General features: G+C 43.3%; 1 protein-coding gene across 4 annotated transcripts in view; it reads right to left on the reverse strand.

Moving 5' to 3' along the window:
* The window catches only part of KIAA1671 (KIAA1671 ortholog), a 650,892-nt gene extending 633,317 nt beyond the window's left edge, over positions 1-17,575 (reverse strand). For 2 of the 4 annotated variants that reach the window (XM_069214708.1, XM_069214709.1), the window contains exon 1: positions 17,296-17,477. The gene's annotated coding sequence lies outside the window, so the exon portion shown is untranslated. Of the gene's footprint in view, positions 1-17,295 lie in introns of all 4 variants that reach the window. The other 2 variants (XM_069214707.1, XM_069214712.1) reach the window with 2 other exon arrangements.
* Between the last annotated feature and the right edge of the window lie 2,803 nt (positions 17,576-20,378).

Raw genomic sequence — 20,378 nt, forward strand, 5'->3', positions numbered from 1 at the left:
GCAATTAATGAAAACCTTTAAATGATAAAAACAATGTTACAAGTCAAAATAAATAAAATATACAAAAGTACCCCAGAGGCAGGAGGTCTCTTCAGTAATTGTCCTTAATAATTTGTAATAACCTTTGATAGTTCCAAAAAGATAGCTCTGTGGAGTTGGCGATTTGTTGATGCATTGCCATGAGTGTTTATGCATTTTGAAAGCGTTCCTTACGCTGCACCCACGATAATAGCTTTGTCTGTTGATTGCGAGTTTAAAAGTATTATGGGACAAGTGTACGTCTCAAAGATGTTGCGAGTCCAGCGCTTCTAAGGCCTCACTTCTCGTGTGGGCCCAACAGTTCGTTTGACTGCTATCCTGAATCTCTTTCCAAGTTAGTGCTTTTAGTAATTCGAGGGGGCCATTCTTAAAGAATGCAAGGTACTTGAGACCTGCGCTTTGCTGTAGTAGACCTTGTTCTTCTAGCATGAATTCTAAGCAAATTTGTGCAGGTGAAGTATTCTGTGGGAGGTGGAATATGAGGCAAAAGACACTGCTCTGGGCATTGTTCAGAAATAGTCTCGGCTTTCCCGGTGAGGCTACTTTTCTGTAGGAAAGAATTGGGATCAGTTTTGCTTTAATTCCTGCCAGGATTGGTTTCCAAGTTGGCATGGGGAATGTCCTATGCAGCTGCTGAAAGGAGGCAATGAGTGAAGGAAGGTGAGGCTTTACGGTATTTACACGGAGCCTGGGAGAGAGAGACACTCTTGGTGCCAGATCCCAAGATATTTGTAGCTGGAACTTTTTTATACTGGATTGCCTCCCAGATACCATTTTCCCTTCTTTTTAAGGCCATTTCCAAAGATGACTATTTTAGTTATATCTAAATGAACTGCCATCCGATTTGTTCCGCAGTAGACAGCGAGTGTGTTCAGCAAGTATTGACCTGCTAAAGGGGTTAGATTCATGAGGACTATATCGTCTGCAAATTGGAGTGATGTCAACGGTTGCTCTTATTACTCAGTAGGTTGGAAACCCCTGCTCTAAGAGTATACTGTATATTAAATAAGGGATAAAGTATCCCCTGCTGTACATAATTAGGATACTGCAACTCACTGAGGAGTTCTTTTATAAAGTTATTGAACTACGAAGGGACTTGCAATATCCTCATCATGTATGCCAGGGGGTATTTTATGCCATATAATCCATAATCATACCATCACCTTTCCCACAAACCACTTAAAATGTTGGTGCGCAGCTTTTCCATATCAAAGAGTGGGCTTGCGTGCAAACATGAATAATAAAAATTAAAACATTTAGTGCAAAATTAAAAACACCTAAATCTGGTTATATATTTGTTGTAAACAAATATTAGGAACGGTTCAATGAGAGTTCGTTTATATAAAAAAAAATAAAAAATAAAAAAAACACACCGCACACACACACTGCAGTAGCTCAGATTATGTAAAAACATGCAGAAAGATTCAAGTTTTTCCCTTGAAGGAGTGCAAAAATATAAAATAATTCTTCTGCTTGACATTCTAAGCTATTAAAATAGAGCATCAAAAAGAAAAGCAACATTCTGTTTTAGTTGCTTTAAACAGCTGCTTCAATTATGCTCCGTGACCGGTCTTTCAATTCAGCTACCGGCTCTAGAAGCAGGCATTATGAACTCAACTGCAATAACTTATAATAGTCGAGTTCTGACTTCTTTTCTTTATAAGCGCCGACTGGGTGCCTCAGAAGTCACAATTTCTTAAGAGATAACGTACCTCTTGTCACACATTAGAAGGTTGTTGCAAGTCACAGAGGAGTTTCATAACCATATAGAGAAACAAGGCTGATGGCCTTACTTGATAAGGTTATAGAAGTCCTCAGTGACTTGCAATATCCTCATCATGTATGGCAGGAGTTACTTTATCCCACATATTAATACATGGTCACACCATCACCTTTCCCACAAACAAATTAAAACTTTGGAGTGTAGGTCTTCCAGAAAGAGAGCATGTTTGCAAACCTGATAGATATTTGTTGTAAACAGATATTAGAAACAGTTCAGTATAATTCAGTTTTAAAAAAAAAATGCAGTAACTCAGTATGTGTGGAAACATGTAGAAAGATTCTAACTTTTCTGTAATTAAAAAAGGAACGCAAAAAATATTCATTTTTTCTGCTAACCACTGTAAGCTAGAAAAAAGTAGAACATAAGAAAGAAAAACAACATTTCATTTTCGGTGCTTCAAACAGCTACTCTTTGACCTGACCTGCCTTTTACCTCGACTGCACACTTTGGTGGCAGGCACTGCAACATCAGAACTCTATTGCAATAACATATTACAGTTGAATTCTGATGTATTTTCTCTAAAATCAGCAACTGAGTGCTTCACTAGGTGTACAGTATAAAGAAATTAGAAATGTGCATTTATACACGGATTGCACAGCCCCATGTATCATAAAGAAATTAAAGACTGGCGTTTATACATGGATGACAGAATCATATATAACCTAGTGGCAGTTACCCATAGGTAGTTATATTTAGGCCTGCTTTTGCATAGAAAGAGCATTTTTTTTGGTTTGCTAACAACGTTGGCCCCATTTGATGAATCTTAAAACTATCCCAAAAAAGGTCTTGCACCTCAGCTCCTTCCTGGAATGTTTCAGTGTGATCAGTCAAGTGGGGCCAGAGAAAAAAGGGTGGGGGGTCCCAAAATGCAAAATCCTCATGCATTTTTCTCAGGCTTAAGATGGGCTACAGCAGCAAAAAATGCTGAACAGAATTACACCAGTTTCCGCAGGAAGATGGATCTTGGCCCACAGATTGTGCTTTTTGTGATTTCATGTAACTCTGTTCAGTAGTTTTTGAGAAATTAAGGGTCAAAAATAATTGTGTGTCCGGAAGATTGGGCTCACTAGAATCTCTTGGGAGCACCAATTTAAAAATAGGGTGTTCTAATCAAGCCAGTGAGCTTTATTTCCTTTGGGCCATCTTGCTTCCGCAGAAGTCAGGCTCATGCGAGCGCTCTGACTGGCTGCCAGCAACATGAGAATAATGTTGTTGGCAGCCAATACAGGACTCTGTGACTTAGTCACACAGCCCCCAACCCTGAGCCTCTATTCTTCTGAGCGAATTTGAACTTAATTTCATAGCTCTAATGGTATACCTATTTATAAAGCAATGTGTACAAAAGAAGCTTGGATGATGTTGTCAATGAGGTAATTTGAGATGCCATCAATTATGTCATATATGAGGTCAGAGCATGTCATGACTGATGTTATATGTGAGGTCCGAAGACATGCATGGTAGGGGTACAAGTTACAGTAAGCTCTACTAACTATAACTAGTGAATTTTGATGTTTTTTGTTTTTAAGTTCAAAATGTTAATTTTATTACTGACAAATTCACGTAACTATAATCTTTGCTTTGAGTGAAAAAAAATATATATATATATATATATATATATATATATATATACATACACATACACATTTATAGATATAAGTATAATTTTGGTGAGATCAAAAAGTATTGGAAAACACTAGGCACAAGAAGCGCCAGCAAAGCCAATTAGTCTTGCCTAGTCAAGAGCTACTGGCTTTCACAACGTGTTTTATCCATGTTTTACACCAGTGTGGCTGCTATTCAGCATGGCTTAAAGTTTGTGGTGTAGAAGATGTGGGCATAGAGTGCAGTGGTATAGGGTGTCGTAGGAGGGGAGTTATGCAGAGGGAAATATACATGGTATGGTAGAGCACTGCCACTACAGACAACATACTTTCAATTGGAATGACCATTACATTTCAGTTTTACTGATAAAACTATACAATGCACAAAGGATCATGTGTGGAAACGTATTGATTCGTTTTGATTGCTTTAAAATATTTGGTTCCTTCACACTTAAGAATTACAAAAAAAGTGCATTTGTGCTTTCCTAATTCTGAAATATTTGCAGTTTATTTACAGACATTTAAATTTTGTTGTGTGCTAGAAAACAAAATAACATGCTATGGCCTTTCCTGTCACATCATTAACCAGCAGAATTGTAACATAAATCCTCGTCTGAGTACGAAAAGTCGCCAAGCTCCTTCTGAAGACAGAGCCCAACATTTGGCCTTTGTCTTTGAATGCACAGCAAATGTGACAAGATAACAATAAGACTTAAAACCCTGTTTACAGAAAGTGAGCACTTGTGGAAGAAAACAGTAAATAAGTTATCCGCCACAGGAGAGACGATCTCAAGCTGGACAGCCTAAAACAAATAAAGCCAGCAAATACAAAGCAAGCAAATGTGAGTTATAAACCATAAAGCCAATGGCAAGCAATAGGCAGAATGCATTCCTGTGGAAGATTTCATAATGTCCCCAAGAAGTCTGTGCTGTCTGGTAGGCTTCGACCTAAAAAGGACAGTATGTACTGATTGTGGTACCAAGAAATGTACCACAACAGAACCAGCCTGCATCATGAGCAATAGTCTCCAGAGAACTTTATTTGTCCCCCATGATTACCCATGTCATGTAAAACAGTCAAATTAGGAGTCTGCCATACTAACGGGCTTTGACCCCTCTGTGGCTTTCTGTGCCACTTTTTGTTGTTGGACTGCATTACCTCACAAGAGGCATGTGTCGAAGGGTGCCTTTTAGAGGTTTCCCGATTTCTTTCTCGGAACTGCAGCTGACTGAAGCTTTTTCAAGAAAACTAGACAATATAAAAATATAAAATTGAAAACATGGTGCACTGTCCAAAACTACAAAGAGTCTGGTGACCTTTAACAACCACGAGTCACCTAGCTGTATGTATTTTTTCATTATGTCACAACAATCCACCCTCAAATATGTTAATACCTGAAAACACAACATACATAGTACATATAAAAGATGTCTCCACTGTCATTTACATTATGAACAAAAGTTGATTTGTGTGTATTTAACCCATTGGGCGCTGATCGGGAACCCATCTGACAATACTACAACAGGTACATTAAGTAAGAGTCTATGGGATAAGAAACGATTAGAATGGGTGAAAAAGTGGCCCGTATTATTACTGAGTTAGTACCTAGTTAACATCCTCTTCATGAATAAATATATTTTACGCGGATGCAGTCCCATCCCCGACCTGTTAATGCTTTGCTACCATGAGAGTACGAACTGCAAGACGAAGTTATTTTGTTTCATAAAATATAGAGCTGAAAAACCAAACGGGGTGTGTGACGAGCCACTGACATACCACCCTGTTTTCCATATCGTATGTCCCTTTCATGGAGGGCAGGCTCATTTCAAACCGGTTCACTTGAAAAACCTGTTTTTCTGCAAATGTTCTTTGAAAGTTGTGCCCTGCTCCATTATTATGGTTCTAAATAGGAGTGGGTATTTTTAGGCAGGGTATTATATACCGTGACACGGGTTTGTCTACGAAAATTGAGCCCTGGGAGTTAAACAACGGACTATGGCTTTGTCGTCGTTTCTCAGTTCTACAAAAATCACACCCCTCCCAGACATGATCTCTGATCACCCTGTGAAATAACAACCGTGATCGCCCACCCCCCGCAACGATTTACGAATATCTGGCACCACGACAGAGTAAACATTTTGCAACCGCTTCCCGTGACAAAGGTAACACTGATGCCTCTATGAGCCATCCGACATTCCAAGCGGATGGGATTCTAGGCAGCCGCCTATTTAGGTAGCGCCAGACTACTCCACGTGCAGACCTAAGCAATGGCGTATTAGAAAATCATTGAGCCCCCAACAGAACGTGAAGAGGTGGCCCCGACTCTCCCATATGTCACTGATATTTATTGGCCTTTTGATCATGGGGGCTCCGGGGAATAGTTGGGCCCCGCCTGCGTCGCGGAAGCTGCAGGGTCCTGCGTTACGCCCCGGGGCCAATTAGCTGCTTGGAGTCCTGCAACTTTTCCGATTTAAGGCACGACTCGTGCACATAACTAACTTAATCAGCCATATTCTGTTCTAACTTCTGGAGAGAAAAAAAAAAAAGTAAATTCCATCTGCGCCATTACACTATCGTTGTGTCGGTCGGGTACTCACATATGTTGTTGGAAATAAACAGCGTCAACATAACTAGATGTCAACCATTCAACTTTCTGTAAGTGCTTCAAAATAATATATTTTAGTGAGGGTTCAACATTGACGATTTATATTTCTACCATTTTGTAAAAGCTTTTCATTAATTTACTGCTTTGTGTTTCTTTCGTTCACGGAAGACTGATTTCAGTTTGTCTCAGTATCAAATAGTGATGAATAATTGATAAATTTAAGATGTCCCAAAACAGAAACATTGTCAACATTTGGCTACTCGGCACAGTCAGTCCTATCATGCTGCCGGTTTAGGCGACAATGGACAACTGGTAGAGGTTCATGCATTTCTAACTGTATTTGGTTAATTGGATAAAAATACAATCTACCATGTGGTCTAAAGAATTTTATGACAGCATACCAGAATACAGCATAGGCAGGGGCGAGCTACATAACAATATAGGGTTCGCTTGAATGAGATGGGTGTCTCTCAAATGGGCCTTACGGTTCGTTTTGGAGTCTTTAGATAAATAGTAAATATACAGATTTAAAATAAGTAATTGGCATTGCATACTAAAACAGCAGGATTCTGTAGCTCAGTTTCAATTCCATCAGTTTATCGGGATAAATTGCACACTAAAAATGCAAAACTATTTAATAGATGCATGACTTGTGACCTCATTGAATAGCTCTATATTTAAAACGAAATTACATATTCTCAAGCAAACTAAGGATTTTTGGGCTTGATGGAAAAATCACCAACATACCTCAAGACAAGCAACAGTTCAAATTCCAAGGCAGCAGGACTTCCACAGCCACAGGGGGGTTATAAGTGAAACTAAGCGTGTCTAGGTTTCCGATGAACCTCGCTCAAAGATGTATTTTAAGCAACATTTGTCCTTTCATAACACATTTATTGACAGCATAAGCCCAGGCTTAGAGTATTTGGTTCATTTACAAACACCCTGAGATGGTTGTTGGATCCTGCTAGATGTCTCTCAGAGACTCTAGATCTTCCTTAAGAAATTCCTGTCAGGCCTTCGCGGTCATCGGTCAGCTACTAAATGCCCTCAATCTCCCTTAAGAAACCCCAGAGCACTCCCAGAGACCCACTGCCAGTACCCCAAGGCTCTGAGGAGGTTGTCAGCCTGCCCCCATAGCACTGCTGTGTGGTGTTTATCCACACTCAGCTGTCCCGCAACCTGCCTTCAGACATCTGGAATTTAAACAATCCCATGTGTGCTCTACAAGATGCTTGCTGTTCCCCACAGACCATTCCAAAATGCCCATAGAATTTATCTTACTCTCAGAAACTCATAGTTTGTTCTTAAACTCTTCCAATCAACCTACAGAGACCACAGGCTTGCCCTCAGCTTCCTCCAGTGTGCCACATGAGCCCACAAGCCCGTCAGACATGCCCTATCTGCCCTAGGAGACCATCAGTTTATCAACAAGCACCCCTATCAGGCCCTAGAAGACCTCTGACAGATCTAGACACAACTAGCTGGCTTTCAGAGAATTACCCTTGCTCCCACTCCAGTTACTCCTGTGATGACAGGGTGTATTGTCATCCAATATCATTTTCCGATTACCTCAACATGAGGACAAGCTTGCTGCTGCAGGGCACACTCATAGCACGTGACAAGATGGTTTACAGCAACCTAATTGAAAGGTAAGGAGGGACGACAGGTGGGACCCAGCAGATCAGAGAGCAGAGGAACTTGCAAGTCGCAAGAATACTTGCACTAGGGGACAAAGTCCATTGGATCAAAAACACCACTGAAAAACCACAACAGCAAGGAAGGGAGAGAACGGCAAGTGATCAAATCCAGGTGGGGGTTTGTTGGGGCCAATAGAGTGGGTTGAGTACCAATTTCTGGCTGCGAGAAAATCCCTTAGCACATCAACTTTTCACACCAGGGAACCATGGTGGAATACACACTCCTGAAGCACTTGCTCGATTCCATCTTTCTTTTTGATTGGTTCACGAAGTAATAAGTGCATTCTGAACTGGCAGCACTCCTTATCTTTATGGGAGATCGTGGTAAATCAAAAGATGAAATAACTTTAAGCCTTCTCAGAAAGATCCAAGTTCAATAACCCACTGTGTTTTGATTCTTTCTGTAAAAGAGACAAAGCCATTCAAGTGACCAGCTCCAATAAACCAAGGACTGACATGGCTGTGGCACAGACACAGCCAAGAAATTCCTATCTATGCTTTTGTAGATGGGCCAGGCAATCCCCTGAATTAACAGGAAATAAAAGACATTTACATTAACATTTTGGCTTCCACTCACTTCGCTGACCTAACTCTCCGGCAACCACTGTCGCCCTACCACACTCCACACCTCCAGAGGATTTGCTTAATATACTTCAGAATATGTTGCTTACAAAGAACACACAAACTTCCAAAAAAATAAAAGCTTGTTGTCCTTTCAGCTACATTTTGTATTTCAATAATGCTTCATCCGACAATCAGAATATGGTTCTCATAGCCTTATATGCAGCCACTGTGTAGTTCTCTTCAATGATGGCTTACAACAAAGCACGCCAATCCACATTTCTTTGCAAGTGAATTAAGCAAAAAGATGTAGGTAAAACTCCAGAACGAGTTTCTCAGCCTCTGCTACTGCCAGTGGGTAAGTTCCAATAGCATCAACAAATATTCTAGGGGTTATAATCATGGAGATAATTTGTGTTTGCCCAAAGATGTCGGGGAAAACAGTGATAACGAGGAAACAATTGTATCAGCAATACAACCTGACACAACGTTTGCATTGAGAGGATGCCACAGAAATGTTGCTATGTATCACACCGATACTTGTGGTATCTTCAGTAATGTCAAAGGATTCCACAGTGCTGGAAGAATTCTATTCCACTCTGATAACTGTAAAGAGTCAAATACATACTGTGGGTAGTTATTTATGCTTTTATATCAAATGTTTGAGTGTTTTTATTGCATAGAACACAATAGTGTAGAAACTCAGCAAACCACTCTGCAGAGCGTTAACACTTCTTGGACTGTCGGGATTATGCAGCATGGAAAAGCAAAGTATGCAATGTATTCTCTGACAGTATTACTTTTTCCATTTCAGATAGGAATAACAGTTTTGTGTAATCTGCAAATTAAGTGGCAGATGCATTAATCCATAGCTATGCTGTAATTGCTGCACAACTACTAAGCTCTCTGGCCCTGACCACTCTTCATTTTTCTATCAATTTATTAAAGGTGTACGTAAAATACACATTTGAATTTTAATGTGTGCCCATTGTTAGTTGCAATGCGATAAAACAGCCTTTTCAAGCAAGCTATCCCAAAATAAGCATGCAATATAAAAAAAAATTTTTTTTATCTGAATGTGGGAATATTTATTGCCACATAAATCTTTCAGCCAGCCAACTCAAATACCCACGAGTCAAACAGGGCGAGACATTCTATAAACAATAAAGACTAAGTAAAACTCCTACCTTAAAAACATTCACCATAGAGACTGTTGTCTGTGGCATATTTTGCTACTGTTTTAGTCCCTTCACTGGGAGGTGCTAGAAATGTGGTTTCTGGCTGGCCAGGGTATATACCTAAGCAAGGCAGAACCCACCAAGCTAGTCAAGGCGAGGGAGTTACACACCCATGGTAACACCTGCTCACCGCAAAAACAACAAGTGATGGACGGAATGCTGAACATTGTCAAACACTCACCCCCAGTCATAGATCTGGGTTTAATCCATCGTTCTTTTGCTCACCATGCCACCCCAGTTTGGACCCAGCCATATGCAAATCAGTCTTGACCCTGTTCCTCATGGGAACAGTCCAGACCGAACTGCCAAGCCAGGTCCTCACTGGACCGGAAACAAGCATCCTGGGACCGGTTTCGGGGATTCACCCCTCATCAGCCAGGCTAGCTTGAATCCAGTGGCATGGGAACACCTGCTCACCCCCTTGGTAGCTTGGCACGAACAGTCATGCCTATCCGAGAGACAATGCGTAAAGCGTTTGCACAACACACCCAACACAAGAAGTACACCACAAAGGAAACACATCACGAAGTTATATAAAAATAAACTGTATTGCATAAAACATCATTAGACCAAACATGACATGTATCATACACAAGTAGTTGTCAGAAGATCACATAGGTTACTAGTACTCTGCTATAGCCAGCAGTAGTCAGGTAGACATATAGCTTACTACTATTCAGCAACACAAGCAGTAGTTAGTTCATCAGTACTACCAGAAATGCACATGGTGTAATATACACATTATTAGAGATGCCCAGACACCATTATGATTGTACATAGCAATAAACCATTCCCATTTGGTAAGCGTCCTAATAAACACGTTGTCATAAAGGCCAAAATAACATTCTGAATGCACACAGACCGACACGTTCCGCAAAGCACCTCTTATACAAAGGTCTCAGCGTGCTTGCACTTCGTAGGAGGATGAAATCTCCAGTATTACAGGCATCACCAAATACCTATTGTTATCCCAATGTGCACAGAGCACTCTTCATGTGCTGTTAAGCCGGCTGCCAGGCTAGACTCAAAGGCCTATGGCCCGTTCTGGGGCTGCCCATCCCAGGAGAGTGCTTGGGGGCACAATTGTAGCAGGCAGGCCAGCACACACAGGCAACGGGAGGGGTGGAGTGGCTGTTCCTTCTGGCAGTCCAGCAGAGTCAGGGAGCACTAGCAGTAGGGCAACAAGCAGAAAAGTGATCCTTATGAGTCCTTTGGGCTACCCAGCAGACACCAGGGAAACAAACAGAAGGGCAGTCCAGATCAGTCATTCAAGGTGTCCAGTAGTCCTTCTGACAGAGGTTCTGTCCCAGTTCCAAAAGTGTTCTGATACTCATTTTGAGCAGCTTCCACAAAGGGGGAAAAGCGGGGTCTAACCAGCACGAACCGGTTCCAGGAATGTCCCATTTTTCCTCCAGCACTGGCTCCAGACATCAGAAGGGGGTAAACAAGCCCTTTGTGTTAGGCCAGGGCACAGCCTTTACGAACACAGGTGTGCCCCTCCTCTACCTCTCCTAGCCAAAGGAAGACCATTAAATATGCAGATGCACTCTTGTGACACCTCCACCCTCCCTCTGTACAGGCTATATGAAAAGTATGCACAAAGCCCAGCTATTACTCTGCCCCCAAACAAGATGCAAAACACCAGTCGTACGCACAGAGAAAGGCTTACTTTCTAAAAGTGGTATTTCAATAATGGTAATAAAGAATCCACCTACATCAGTAAGCAACATTTCCCACTACCATTCCAACCATCCCTACACCACCCCAATAGATCAGACAATACCACTTAGACATAGGTTAGGATATTTCCAATGCAGTCCTATGAGAGAGAGAGGCAGCACTCACAGTAGAGAGAAACCTAATAGGCTGTTTGCCACTACTAGGACATGTAGAACATAAAGACATTTGTCCTACCTTTTACATACAAAGCACCCTGCCTATAGGGCTAGCTAGGGCCTACCATAGGGGTGACTTAAATGTAGTAAAAGGGGAGCTCCAGGACTATCAAATGAATTTAGATGCCAGGTCCCTGGGGCAGTACACTGCGCACGCATGTTCTGCAGTGGCAGGCCTGAAACAGGTTTGAAAAGCTACTTCTGTGGGTGGCGCAAGCTGAGCTGCAGGCCTACTAGTAGCATTTAATTTACAGTCCCAGGGTATAGGGATACCACTGTACAAGGGACTTACAGGTAAATTAATTGTGACAATTAGGTGTAAGCCAATCATACCACGTTTAGAAGGGAGAGCACATGCACTTTAGCACTGATCAGCAGTGGTAAAGTGCCGGGAGTCCTAATGTCAAGAGAAAGAGTGGAAGGCAAAAAGTTTGGGGATGGCCCTGTGAAAACAGCCAAGTCCAACACAACACCCCCCTGCCCCGTTCACCCCGCCAAAAAAGCCAGCCACCCACCGGCCTAAAGCCAGATGAGACCAATTAATACCTTGGTGGGATTTCCTGCATGGGGTGACAGAACATGGGCCCTAGCCCTCAACTGCAAGTCCCAGTTCTACGCCAATCTGAACCCAGTTTGATCACTCGGTCTATGCTTCCCAGACAATCTAAGCTAACCCAGGGGGACTCCCTAGTTGTCTGTGGCCAGAGGCAGACCCCAGGCCATCCAGGGGCCTCTGAAATGAGTGGGGAGCGGTAGCCCCAGGTGCAAAGCATCCTCTCTCCACTCCCCACCAGGTATGGGGTTCTACCATGCCACTGGTCTCCCAGTCTAAGGTCTGCACTCAGACTGGACAGGAGCCAGGGGTGATATTTTCCTCCCTGTGCCCCTCCTTCTGGGGTTCCGTACCCTCCTTTTGGGAGTGGTACCCCCAAATCTACAACTGGCAAGGTGCTGGTGTCAGTCATCCTGCGCAGCTCTCCTACCAGCCCAGGGGAGCTACCCTGTAACTGGTCTCCCAACCCAGGGTCTGCACCCTTGAGCTGCACTGGGGTTAGGTGAGAGTTCTCCCTCAAATCCTTCCCTCTAGAGTCCCATACCCTCCACCAGGAGTGGTATCCCTAGAAGACAACACTGTAGGGACACTGGTGACGTCTGTCTCTACTTCCAGGTCAAGGGGGATTCCCTGGACCTGGTTCCCCAACCTAGGTCTGCCTCATTTGCAAGTTCCCTGGGGTCAGAGAACTTACACTCCAACAGGTGTATCAGTGCCTCCTTCATGAGTGGAATACAACTGCCTGTCAATCCCTTCCAGGGCCAGTAGGGCATCCCTCCCGTCCTCAGGAATATAGTTCCCCAGGCCAGTCCCCCAATCCTTTTCAGGAATCCTGATCATTACCAGAGCCTCTTCATACTCCCTCAGCCTCCGATGTATGTCTTCCCCCTTTTGTAGCCCATGCAACAAGTCTGTGGGCATCGTCCCTGACACTACATTTACAATTGGTCCCACCACTGGACTCCATCTGCAGTGCTGGTGACTCCAGACTGGTCAGACTGCACTCAAGGGTGAGTATTTCCTTGGCAAAGGCCCTTTCAGCCCCTCTCATCCTTTCCTGGACTAAGGCCTTCTCTACCTCAGCCGCACTAGCTGCAACTTCAGGTCCCTCTCTTCCTGCCTATCTCTGAGCTCCTCAGGCGACAGGGAAAGAGGTGACACTGCTCCTAGGACAGGACCCAGCAAGGGATTCCCTGTCTAAGGGGTTCTATCACTCTACTGGTGTCCCTGCCCAGTCATGTTCTCCCTCTGGTTCAAGCTCTTCTGGGGTCACTGATCCGCTGGGATGTAAATTGTGAATCCTCCCACTCAGAGTCCTCACAAATCTCGGGGTCCTCCTCAGGACCACCACCTCCCTGGTTCAATCTTGCTATTGTCCCCTCACGCTCAGATGCCAAGCTGTGTGGCTTCCTTACTCACCACTAACCCTATTTTCCTGCTAAAGCACTTTAACTCTTCCAATGTGTAATTGGCCAGTCCTTCAAGACTAAAGGTTGACTTCTTTGTGGCCAGGTGAGTGCAACAAAACACAAGTGTAAATCAACAAGAGTCCCAGATGCAAGAGCTGACACAGCAACAACTAAAATTAGAAAATCAGGAAAAATAAAACATGTAATGGTATAAGGGCAGATTGTAGTGCAATAATGAGTCACAATACTATTGTGCAAGTGCAAGTCCTATCCTCACAGCTGATCACCAATGTTAGAAATGGGGTTTCTGGGTGGCTAGGGTATATTCCTAAGCCAGGCAGAACTCACTACTCTACTCAGGGTGACGGAGTTACACATCCAAGATAACCCCCTGCTCACCCCCTTGGTAAATTGGCACGAGCAGTTAGGCTTACCCCAGGGGCAATGTCTAAAACATTTGCACAACACATGTGAGACAAGAAATACACCAAAAAGAAAAACACAACAAGTTATATAAAAATGAACTGTATTACATAAAACATCATTAGACCAAACACAACATGTTTCAGTAATACGCTGCTACACAAGCAGTTTTCAGAACCTCACATAGGTTACTAGTATTCAGATAAAGCTAGCAGTTGTCAGGTGGACATATAAGTTATTACTATTCTGCAATACATGCAGTAGTCAGGTCATCAGTATTACCAGAAATGCACATAGCGTAATAAACACATTATCAGAGATGCCCAGACACCATCATGAATGTACATAGCAATGAACCATTCCTATCTGCCACACGCCCTAATAAACATGTCATGAATGCCAAGACAATATTCTGAGTGTACACAGAATGACACGTTCCCCAAAGCACCTCCTATCCAAAGGTTTCAGTGTGTTTGTGCTTCCTAGACACAGGGTGTAATTTCCAACAGTCCAGGCATTATCAAATACCTATTGCTATTCCCAGTCTCACTATGTGATCTAACGCTGTTGCGCTTGTATTTTTGGAAATATGGTAGCTCCTTAGCGAAACCTTCCCAGCACCTTCCTGGTTGTTGAGAGGGTTTTATATCCAGCTCCAGGTCCAACAGGAGGAGCACTTATGAGTTTGGGAATTGCTGGTAGAGAAGTATGGGGTGTAAAAGTTGAGCTATTATAATATATGTTTTTTTGTTGCCAGGATGCAACTGGTAGTATTTTTGCAGAAAATGTTTATTTGGCTACTGAGCTCAGGCGTTGCCTGTTTGAGTAATAACAAAACTAAAACAAGCATTTGCAATTCAAAGGGTCTCACGTTTGCTCGTGTTAGAGCTATTAGCGTTGTAAATTTCCTAACTGGACTATTCTTGCCACAGAAATTGAAAATGAAAAGTGAAACAGTTGACATAAGCAAGCTGATTCAAAGCACGATGGCCGCCATGAGTGCAAAAGCGAGACACAAAAGGAAAAAGAAGTGCGCGCGCAGCCAAATGTATCAACAAACGTGCAATTATCCATGTAACAGGGTCGATGGCCAAGGCGTTAACAAATCTGCCCCAAGGAGGGATAAACGTAAAGCATTTACCAACGATAACAAAGGATTTTTGAATGGCAATCACACACAAGAGTGATAGTGATGGGCGTGCTTTGGGCGTGGTTAAAGCCCACAGATAGATAACATGCCAGAGCGCTTGCACGCTCGACCTAAAAAGTGGAACTCAAAATTGTTTGAACTTGAGGACCCAGCTCACACAGTACAACTTAACGTCACTGAAAACATGCCTGTCAACTATTCAAGAGATAATGAGGGTGATATTTGTGCAGTGCTACAAACCCTCTGGACTGGCATAAGGTACTCTAGGTGGTTCACAGGGTGGCAATTTTGTCTCTATCAATTAATAACATTTGTTACTAGATAAAGACATTTTCTCCAGGGAGTCCTTTGCAAATGGATTCCCCATATCGACTGGCCACTTCTACTATCACGTACACTTTCTTCATCCTATACCCCCTTGGCAAGTTTAATCAAAGTAAGGAAAATGAGAAGCAAAGTTTTAGCTTAGTGGCTATCAGCGTGTCTTCATTTGACCTAAATGTGCCATCCTTGGCAAATCTCACTATATTTTAGATGTCATAAATTTTTGGTACCTAGAAGTAGTATTATTTGTTGTGTGCAAAATAATAATATTTATTGAATACACAACACACATGAAGCTGAAAAAGCATGCTCAAGAAGGAATGCATAGGACTCGCTAATGCATGGTTTGTAATAGAAACTAATGCTGAAAATGCAATCACGTGTGCTCTTGTCTGGTTGGGAAGAGAAGTTACAAAAACGATTAGGTGTTCCTTCTAAGAAAAAAAAGGAAAGAAAAAAAAAAGTGCGTTGTTCCATTTCATATCCAAGTCTGCTTGATGACAGCAATTGTGGTACTGTACTATTTCAAGTTTGTGTTGGGGCAGGGTCACTAGGGCAGAGTCTCGGCTCCGGGGAAAGTTTTCTGTGCAAGTACGAATACCTGTCCCTTGTCCATAGAACAGGTGTTACTGCCGTTCCTGTTAATCTGTGTGTGGGACGGGTGAGGTTGCAAACCACAGTGATTCTGACATGACGTTACACATACTGCCTACCCCCTACATGAGGGGAGTAGAGTAGCCCCTCTGCAAACCATACTGAAATGAAGGCCTCAGCGGGTAAAAGCCTACATTTGTGGGCGTTTAACCCAGTGACACCCCATATTTGGAGAAAACTTGACAGCTCTGTGTGAAGCTGGAAAGATGGCGCTGTGGCTGAACGTTCTTCTTTTTCACAAAGGGTCCTCTGAGGGTCAAGAGTTTGAAGTCTGACAAGGCAGCCTCAAGCCTTCCACCCTTCCCAGGTTGAGAAACAGCCCTAGACAGGGTAATAGCATTAACATCTTATTTCTAGTGCTTAGAAATAGCATGTGTGTGAGGTAAAGCGCTGTATGAAAAAATATTCTGTAAGGCAATAATGGGTCTAAAATTACGAGGCTGCCGGAAAACCAGCAACATTAACATACACACACCTGAAAAGAACGAAGTGAAGCCTTTCACCAAACGTGGCCAATGAGATGTGAAATGTGCGCTACAGGAAGTAACGCAAAGCCCCAGGGTCTGCTATTGGCAGCCGAAGGTCTTTGTCCTAGCACGCAATACATACACGGGGAAGGGCTACAAGCCTGTGACGGTAGTTTTTCTTATCCCCCTGACCCTCTAGGGATCACTGCACAATCACTTCAAAGAGACGGCCTGAAATTGAAAGATCGGGGCGGCACAGGGCAGAACCAGCAACAACAAAAAAAGAAACATTTTAGTTCACTTGTCAAATTGCGCACCATGTCCATTCACATCTAAATCAGAGCGTAAAATGTAATACAAAACGTAAAGTATTTTCTGCAACACGTAATATTTTATAATCATTAAATACGTAAAACAATGTCAGCGAAAAGTTTTCATGGCGGGAGAGTAAAGGGCAACAAAAGGGGAACGGGGCGGGGGCGGCACAAGTACACTTTAATCACGAGCATGTACACGCTAAGTGATAGCGTGCTTCAAACAAACGGCGCTAAGAAAGAATGCCACAAAAAAACAAGTCTCTTTAGAAAGTGTGCAAGAAAAGGCCGTTTCCAGTGACCAGTTCTCTATGGAAACCATGACAGGCAGGCAGCAGGCCAGCTCCCTCATTTGCATTTCAGTCAGTGCCAGGAAAGCCACAGGCAGGACCAGCAAAACAAAACGACGGACAGGAGCCGGTGGTTCACGGCACTCCGACGAACTCAACTATCCACGCAGCCCGAATTCAAGTTAAACAGAACCAAAACATTTTAACAAGCGACTCCCAACATGTCCCACAACAGTCTCCCTGCTGGCGTGGAGCGATGGTAAACATTTCAAGTTTGTGGTCACTTACCCTGTCCAGCTGCTGCTTCCGTCATAAGCGGCACCAACCCCTTCCTGGCTTCATTCTTGTGGGAGCATTCTGCGTGCTGGACCCAGCACACAACATGCACCTGCAGGGGGAGGAGTAAGAGCAACCCCGGAGGTGTGTCAGGGGCGGGGCCTTGGCCAAAGGTGAGTCCACATGCAGATTTTGAGGCGCTCTTTAAAGACTGAGTGATCTCTGGCTGTCCCAGGTCAGCTGTGAGCATGAGCTCTCTTGTTACCGTGCATTCTGTTACTTGGAGTCCGACGGAATAATACCACAAGCGAAACTGCTGCGCCACACAACAAAGAAAAAACAGACACTGGAAGGACTACTAACCCCATTGAATTGAAACACCAATCTGAATATAACGTTGTTGCTTCAGAATGCGACATGGATACTTATTTTAAATTGGAAAGGATTTACATTTCATAATATTACGTATTGGCGTACAGTTTTAAACAGGTAGCAAAGAAGAGAGACCGTCAGATTAAACAATTTCACATGTGAAATATTGAGTGTGTATTGTTTATACTTGTCCGCTGGTTTTGAGGTTGAAAATGATATTTATACAAGGGGAAAAAATCACCCCAAGATGGCGCTGAGCGTCTACATAATGTGAAAAGTGTGTTTATTGAACAGACACGCCCGCAAAGAAAACGCGGACTTCTAATTGTCCGAGTATGCAGCGTATGGGTGTAGCTCGACCTACACGGGTTCTTTATTTGCACCTTGGCACTTGTATTTAAAAAAAATGGTACACCACTACAGGCTACAGAATGCAAACGGGGAAAACCTGGAGGTTTCAACTCCTCGCAAGCAGCCAACCGTGATTAGTGACAAAATCAGACAGGCTGACTTTTAACAAGCAATACATTTTATTTATTACCCTCCTGTTGTCCAGATCCAGCTCCTTTGCCTCCCTGATTTTATGGAGTCGCTGGTGAACCTTCGACCTTGTGATGAACTTATTTAGTTCACTGCCTGCAGAGGGCAATGAATCATCAGCGTGGCTAGCAACACATTACAGTTAAATCAATATACAGAGAAGACCTATCGACCCAATAGCTGAATCTACCACCGCCAGAAGGAAAACAAGCATTTGCAATGCAATAGGTCTCGCATTTTCTTGAGTTAGAGCCATTGGCATTGAAAATGCATAATTGGACTTTTCTTGCCATATAATTTGGTCAACCCTGTCTCATAATTTTGTCTTTTCCTTACATATATTGGTGTTCACTGGCGGCTACTGACAGAAATCACAAGCCCTTGAGGAAAGACGATGGAAAATATGGCTGGAAAAGTATTTTGTTTTTATTTTAAAAGAATAAAGTCTTGCAAGCATTCTTGCCTCATATTTCAACAAAGCTCTAAGGAAGTTAACAATACAAAGCAGAATGAGAAGATTTATGACCAGAATAAAGGCCATAAGCAATGCCCTGTGCCCAATGTCCTGAGTGCTGACAGGGAGGGGCCCTGGAGGAGAGACTCCAGATGCCAGGCCAAGCAAGTTTCACATCAATGCTTCTAGGTTTAGCTACATTATAACAGAAAGGGCATATTGTGGCTTTCATGGGCAGTGAGCTAAACAGGTGTTTCTTTTGTAAAATAAGCTTATTTTAGTAGCAAGAGTTGAGAATGGCACTGGAATAAAACCATGACAAATGTCAGTGGAATCAGAGTAGGTGGGAGGAACGGAATGCTGCAATAAAACGCAGGCAGCTACCAGCCTAAAACACCCACGGTGAAAAGGGAGCACCAAAGAAATGCCAAAGTGGAACAATACAGTAGTTGGTCACTGCTCTGAAACAGAAGAAGTAGGGAGAAGAAGGCAGCACTGACCACTAGTGAGCAGGAATTTATAAAGGACACTGCAACCAACAAATGAAATCACTTTAAACCATCAGGAGTATACTAAAAGTATACACAAGGTTGATCACTTACGCTCGACCTAAAAAGGTGCATTGACAAGATGGTCCTAGCAGGGGAGTAAGAGCAATTAAGCATTACATAAATCAACATTTAATTTATAGTATGACCACAATGAAAACTCAAAGCGGAAGTAAAGTTTAAGGGTTTAGTTACAAATTAATACTCAGGTTATTGTAAACAATTTTCAAAAACAGACTGTAGAGCTACAGTAACACCTCTGAGTATCCGAACCTCTGAAAGAAATGCAATCTAATCAACTTTAACACGTTCGGTGCGTAGGACAGCTGGGAGCCTTCCAATGCTGCCATGCTCATGTGCGTCATACGGCTCCTGGCTGTCCGACATATGCCGCACTGGAAATCCCTTTGGTGTGGGTATCAGAGGGATTTCCTCTAAAATGAAACAGTCTCAGGAGGTGGGAGAAAGCTTCCCTGCCTCTTAGTGCTGTTTCTTTGTTTTCAGGGAAATGACAGCGTGCAGCGCACTGATGTCATTTCCCTGAAAACGAACGAGAAATTAATCCATCAGCTCTTTTCACTTTCTCTGCACTGGTGCCCGTGGGGCTCTCAACCCCTGAGCACCGATCCAGATGGGAAAGGTATCGTTGAGAAGGGGAGACTCTTGCCTTTCCAAAGGTACTTTTCCAAAGTGGATCCATGCTTGGGGCTTGGCCAAGGAGGGCGATCCCCAAGCAGGGATCCACCCATTAGATCCCATGTAGGTGGAGCAGACCCTTGGGCAAGGGCTTTGCTCCTCTATTATAATTAGGGCACAATTCAGTCTTTCTGCCCCCCCCCTAGGGGGCAGATGGTGGCAATAGCTACCAATCTGCCCCCCGGGGGCGGGGCAGAAAGCCCACTAGGAGACCAGGGACTTTTTATTTAGTTAGTGTAATAGTAGGGGCGGGCCATGCTGGTGCTATCAATGCTCACTCCCCCCAAAATATGATCACAGTCTTTCTGCCCCCTGGGGGACAGAAAGGCCACTAGGGGAACAGGGATTTTTTATGTAGTTAGTATGGGGGTGGGCCATGCTGTCCTCATCAATGTCCCACCCCAAAAACATGGGTACAGTCCTTCTGCCCCCCCAACCCACTAGGACTCCGGGGTGGGGGCTACCCAGTAATGCCCCCACCCTAA

The sequence above is a fragment of the Pleurodeles waltl genome, chromosome 11, assembly GCF_031143425.1.
Source record: "Pleurodeles waltl isolate 20211129_DDA chromosome 11, aPleWal1.hap1.20221129, whole genome shotgun sequence".
Lineage (NCBI taxonomy): Eukaryota > Metazoa > Chordata > Amphibia > Caudata > Salamandridae > Pleurodeles > Pleurodeles waltl.